At 49.3% G+C, this 6444-nt stretch overlaps 1 long non-coding RNA gene across 1 annotated transcript; it reads left to right on the top strand.

The window, feature by feature from the left end:
• Window positions 1-235: 235 nt before the first annotated feature.
• On the top strand, window positions 236-4419 carry Gm39608. The gene is made up of 3 exons (XR_872289.2): window positions 236-384; window positions 1822-3812; window positions 3900-4419. It is a non-coding gene; the product is annotated as a predicted gene, 39608 (long non-coding RNA).
• Window positions 4420-6444: the final 2025 nt, after the last annotated feature.

Below are 6444 nucleotides of genomic sequence, written 5' to 3'. Positions count from 1 at the left end.
CAACTTCAATTATAGTCAGATGAATCCTCAGGCAGGAGGACGCTGTGAGAGATCCCCACACTGTGTCCTCAGACTGGAGAAGAAAATAAGTGTCCTTATGGGTAAAACCCAGTCATGGAAGAAATTATGTTACTAGATCAAAGCAGCTTCCCCAGCCCCGTCTCCAAGTCAGCAAGAGACAGAACCACATGCCAAAGTCCAGGCCACACCAACAGTCCCATGAGTCAGTGTGTGGAAAATCACATTCAAGCTGCTCCTCTTATAAAGGAAACAACTGCCCACCCGTCTCTCCAGCTGAAAACTGTGCCCATCTGGCAGGGACACAGTTGAAGAAACGAGGAGTTCCCCAGAATGTCCCTTCTCCCCCAGTGGCCTCTGGAGAAGGTATGAGGACAAGTGAGAGCAGGTGGGGAGGGGTTGGTGCAAGGTGTCCTTTTCTCCCCTCAGTCATCCCAGAAGGTGTCTCCTTGTGGTCACCCAGTCAGGCAGGAGCCTTGTACAAGGTCAAAGGCCTCAAGGGCTGTGAGAACGAAAGTCTGGAGCACAGCCGTTGGGCAGTCTCCATACAACTTTACATGTGAGAACCTTCCTGAAGCTGGCCCTGGGGTTAGAGCTCTGACAATGAACACCAGCCAGAAGCAACCACTGCCGTGGCTGGGAGGACCTGAGGGAAAGCAACGGGCATCTGACAGCAGCTGTCTCCAGGAGGCAGCTCACAGGAAAAAGGTCAGCTTTGGGCCAGTGTGCTATAACAGTACAAAACTCACAGGGTGTCAGAGCCTTGACAGTTAAAAGCTGTTGATATCCACTGATATACAATGAGCCTAAATGATTTTAACTAAATGAAACTCTATCAAAATTACAATAAACTAGCTGGGCAGTGGTAGCACACGCCTTTAATCCCAGCACTCCGGAGGCAGAGGCAGGCGGATTTCTGATTTCTGAGGCCAGCCTGGGCTACAGAGTGAGTTCCAGGACAGCCAAGGCTATACAGAGAAACCCTATCTCGAAAAACCAAAACCAACCAAACAACAACAATTACAATACACTGAGCTTGAGAATAAATCAAACCCTGGGACCTAGACTCGTGAGGCCAGCTTTAACACAGCCTTCAGTTTCCATTTACTTGGGTGCTGTAGAAAAGCTGATGTTGAAGAACTAAGGGTTGCAGCTCTTCTGCTTCTCAGCTCTGGGGGCGCGTGGACCCATTGGTGGCCTTCGGCTGCAGTGAGGGGCAGTCCCAGAGGCTCAGGGACCTTAGTGACTCTTGCAGATGCCTCCATTCCACAAGGGCCCTCTGGCCTCATTCCCATCCCTTTCAAGGACTGAAATGCAGGAGACATCTCATTCCTCTCCGCCTCGCCTACAGGTCATGAGATCACTGGAAACTGGAGAGAAGAGTCGTGTGTGTGTGTGTGTGTGTGTGTGTGTGTGTGTGTGTGTGTGCATGCGTGTGTGTCTGAGTGAGAGAGAGAGAGAGAGAGAGAGAGAGTCCCTGGCCTTTGGGGAGAAACTGCCCACAGCTAAGACCAGGATGATGGAGGCATGCCTGACAGAGTCTGTGACTTGCATGTCAGGTGACTGGAAGTTCCTGTTAAAGGAATCGTTCTAAGTTTTTTCTTTTTCAATGTGTGTGTGTGTGCGTGTGTGTGTGTATGATACATACTTATAGTATGTCCACATGGCCTAAAATTCAAAACTATATGTAAAGATAAATATGGAACACATCCCCTTGCCCTTGTTCCCACTCCTCTAACAAACGGTAATATTTAGTAATTTGTTGTCAATGTGATTTTCTTGCTTTCTTTTTTTAAATGGCAGGACTTTACCATGCAGCCCTGGCTGGCCTGGGATTCTGCATGATGGATGAGGCCAGCTTCAGATTGGTGGTGTCTCCCCTGCCTCCTGGCTAGCAATAAGACTTCTTAATAATATGAAAATAGGCATTGTGCTTTATCTGGAACCACCCAGCTCTCTGGAAGAGAGCACTGAGCCCAGACCTTGCTCGGGTATCCTCAGAGTCCACAGGAGGGAGCAACCAGGCTTCTCCTGGTACAGGCTACCAGGGTCTGGATACCCCAGAGCTGAGCCCGCAGAAATGGATCTGAAGCCACCGGCCCTGCTGAGCTGCTCTTCCTGTGGCATCTTTGGTCTAATAATAATCCCAGGGAAACCGTATCAGTGTTTCCTAGAAACACATGGCAGACTGTAATCTGTCCCACATTGAACCACAGACAGACTTCTGCATACTTGGGATTACACGCATCCTCTCAGCTGGGATGCTATTCTAAACCACAAGCACAGCTCGTCATGTCTGTGGTCAGCAGGACCCCTCAAGATATCTGTTGATTTCCTTTGCTCCCTCTACTGTGGTTGAAGGGGTGGGTAGGAGAGTGGGAGGCAAAGGCCTCCCATCACAGCCTCCCCCAGCCCCCACAGGCTCAGAGTGTAGGCCAAAGATCAGAGAGCACAGTGCAACCCGGGGGAAAAGCTGACTAAGTCACTGCATTGCTTCAGCTGTACAGGGTGCCAGAGACAGCTCTCCGTCCTCACGCCACTCTTGGCCAGGTCTCTGCTCACCACTCTCTGCGTTGTTTCCCACTGAGTCACCGCCCACAGAGCTGGCTGGCATGTTCCCAACTCCTGCACTCCACCCAGGGCCCCTCCCAAACACCCCTAGCAATTCCTACTCTCTGTGAGGCCCTGAAGTGACACTGGACCCTAGTGTGTGGGAACCCTGGTTGCTTGTATATTCCCTGAGGCCACAGCATATCATGACCAAAGCAGTGGTGGAGAGCAGAGCCCTCAGCCACCATCCTTTCAGGCCACCTGTCTAGTTTGAATTTTGCATATGGAGACAGTGACATGAAAATAAAGAGTGCTGTGCCCCCACCCCCAACCTGGACAGGGTGTTAGGGCTAACCCAGGCTACGAGAACACACTTTCATGCTCTGTTCCAGCAGAATTCATCTTTCTTCAGAGAAGTGAAAATTACTGGGGATCCTATGAGTGAAAACTGAAGAGAAAGGACCCTCTGTGAGGCAGGCAGGCTACGGGCAGCACCTGTGTTCTGGAGACAGGAGTTCTGGATACACATGTGACTTAACAGGCATTAAACTTGAAAATGTTCATTTCCAGAGCTAATATAATATACAGCAATGGCTTCCAAGAAGATGTTGTCTAACTTAATGAACTAATGTTCTTATCTAGTAGACACGTATATTCCCCAAGGGGTCACTTCCTCCTGTCCTTCCTTCCTATGGAGTAGAGGAATACTGGCTAATTCAGGTATCACAGATAGGTGGGGAGAGGTGGTTAGCCCTCCTTTGTAAATCTGTCCTGGGAATTGGCTATACTCGTTCTAAAACCCTGTGATTTTAAGGTCACGCTGACAAAATATTCCTTTGTATTCTTGCTGCTGTCTGGAACCCGCTTTCATCTCATGGATTAAAGAGAGCTCAGGTTTCTGTGTTTTAATAAATGTGACCTAGATAGTGATAAACAGCCCATGCCACATTTGTGATCTGTTACAGAACATCTAAAGATGCCTTTGAAATTCTGATTAGCACACGGCAGGGGCTTGAACCACTCACACTCCAGGAGTCTTGCTGTTGAAGACAATTTTTCTTGTCCTCCAATACCCTGTTTCCCAACACAAACTACCTGGGTCCTTCTTCCCACTCACCCCACACAGCAAACTTGAATAAACGAATGTCTTTCACGCAAACTCCATTAGACGTCTTTCCAAGATCCGTGTTCCTGTGGGAAGATCCTCCGGCTCCCAGAGCTCCATTTCTTAGTGCAGCTTTTCTGTATCCTTCCTCCTGCTGTGCTCCGACTCCTCCCTGCCCCCAGTCCTCCCGTCTACAGCAAAAATCAACCTTAACATTCCCTCTCAGAGGACGAGGGTGTTGTTCAGTGACGGAGTGCTTGCCCGTTGAGTATGATGCTCCATTCCTGGCACAGGAAAGACAAACACCATCCGTGTGCAGCAGCCGCACTCCCAAAATGTCCGGAGGGATGCGGCACACTGTGTAGCCTCTGCCTTCACTGAACTGGGCCTCAACTGTTCCTCTCTTAGGGAAGTGAAGATCAGTGAAGATGTGAGACCCACAATTGTTGCACAGCTAGCTGTACCAGCAAACCAAGCTGTCTCCAATCACTCTGTGGAGTCCTGTTTGTACCCTGCAAACATCTTACGTCCTCCACGGGTCTTACCTCAGCAGGAACATCCAATTGGTCCTTTGAAGCAGCAAGAAACTGCAGTACACCAACAGAAGTTTTGGGGTGCCTTTCTCTCTATTGAATCCTGACAAATGCAGCTCAACTACACAATGTAAGATGGACCAATACATGCCTGTCATTACCAAAGAATCCTTCAGCATGTTTCCTTTCACATGCTTGCTTTAGCAGAGCATCCTTTCTCCAGTGTCTGCTTCATGAGTCTGCCTTAGCCTTTCACACCTGTATCCATTTTAATGAAACGTTCTTTTACATGTTTGCCCCAGCAAAACAACACCTAACTGACTTTCCAAAGAACCCTTAACTTTCCACGTCAGGGAGTCGGTCCAGGGACATATCCAAGTCAGCAGGCCTGCTGGCCAGAGTCAGCCTGTGCCCTGACTGGCTCTGTCCACTGCCCTCCCTTGTGGAATCGCTTCAGCCTTCTTTCTACCACCCTCCACCCACAGCTTTGCATTCCTTCTAGAAAACGAGTCCTCGCCTTAGTAGGGACCTCTAGCATGGTTTCCTATTGTCTGCCCCACTCTGAAGTGGATAAGGAGAGAACTCAGTGAGGAATCTGGCTAGCCTAGCCTTTGCTGTTTTAGTACCCGGGCAGGGTCACTGGCTCTCTCTAGCCCAGATTTCCTGCTGTGCACATCTATGCCCCTCTAGATAAGCACTAGAGGTAGTGTGCGACCTCAAGGGTCCTGGATTTCTGGGGAGGCCTTGTCTACATACAGGATGAAGGCAATCATCTTTACACCATCAGTAGCACTCACTAGGTACAGCCATGCCAGATCCACTGCTAAGTACTTCCCAGAACTTCCCTAGAGGCACGTTCTGCTCTAGGGATGTTTACAGTGTGGCAGGTTGGGCTGGGGAGCATTCCAAGACTACTTCAAAGCTGGTGCCCCTAGCACACCTGAGGGGATGCACAGCAATGAGCAGCTGGATGGCAGAAGAGCGGATGGGAGAGAAACTGAGGAAGGGGAAATTCTGTGCTTAGAGGAAGGAGTGGAGTGGGAAGGTGGAATGTCACAAATCTGGGAGAGAAATGCTGAATGTCCTTGGAAGCCTGTTGGTTCCACTTAAGGATTGGTATAGAGAGAGCTTATGTGGAGTGCTCAGGCAGACCACCTCTGTCACCACCACCAGAGCCCCTTCTTTCTGCTGCCAGCCCCATCCTGGTCAGCAGACTATTTGGGTTCCAGCCATGTTTGGTAGCCTCAGGCTACATCCTCAGATCTCCTGGCACACATGGAGCTATCTTCACTCTCAAGTCCACGGGGTGTGTAACACACCCGCACGCATGCACACACACACACACACACACACACACACACACATCCCACTCCCAAAGATCAATCCATGTAGGTGTTGAGACTGAAGGCAGCTGATAGTGACAGATGCAAGCTCTGTCCTTTACCTCAGGTGATAGCATCTCTAAGGTGTCATTTCTTCTTTGGGGAGGCTGGTACCAGACTTCAGTGTAGATGGCACCTTTGCCATCCCCTCCAATTTCCTCCCTAGTCTCTTCATTTGTTCCTGGGAGCCTCTCACTCATAATCCCTGGGGTTAAGGCCATGATACCCCATTCTAGCTTTGAGGAAAGTCAACTGGGTTCCAGTGACCTGACATGAAACCATCCTGAGACTCTGGGGCCTTCCCCAGGTCAAAACCCCCATTCAACAAAGGGATTCTGGGGACTAGATAGTTGTGTACCCTGTGAAGAACATGTCTTAGTCGGGGTTAGTATTGCTGTGATGAAACACAATTGCCAAAGCAAGTTGGAGAGGAAAGGGTTGATTTGGCTTATACTTCCATAAAGATGTTCATCACCCAAGAAGTCAGAACCTGAACTCAAACAAGGCAGGAACATGGAGGTAAGAGCTGATATAGAGACCATAGAAGGGTGCTGCTTGCTAGCTTGCTCATCATGGCTTGCTCAGCCTGTGTTCTTATAGAACCCAGGACTATCAGCCCAGGGATGGTACCACCCACAATGGACTGGGCCCTTCCCCATCCATCACTGAGAAAATGCCCTACAGGCTTTTCCAGTAATTTGCTTATTGATTCACTTCACATCCAGATCGATGTCCCCCCACTGTAATCCAACCTATGGAAACATTTATTGCCTTCCTTCCTTCCTTCCTTCCTTCCTTCCTTCCTTTATTCCTTCCTTTGTTTTTTGACGTGTATGCTTTCATTTAATAACTTATT

The sequence above is a fragment of the Mus musculus genome, chromosome 11 (assembly GCF_000001635.26).
Source record: "Mus musculus strain C57BL/6J chromosome 11, GRCm38.p6 C57BL/6J".
NCBI classification, from domain to species: domain Eukaryota; kingdom Metazoa; phylum Chordata; class Mammalia; order Rodentia; family Muridae; genus Mus; species Mus musculus.
This window is presented reverse-complemented; position numbering and strand designations above follow the sequence as displayed.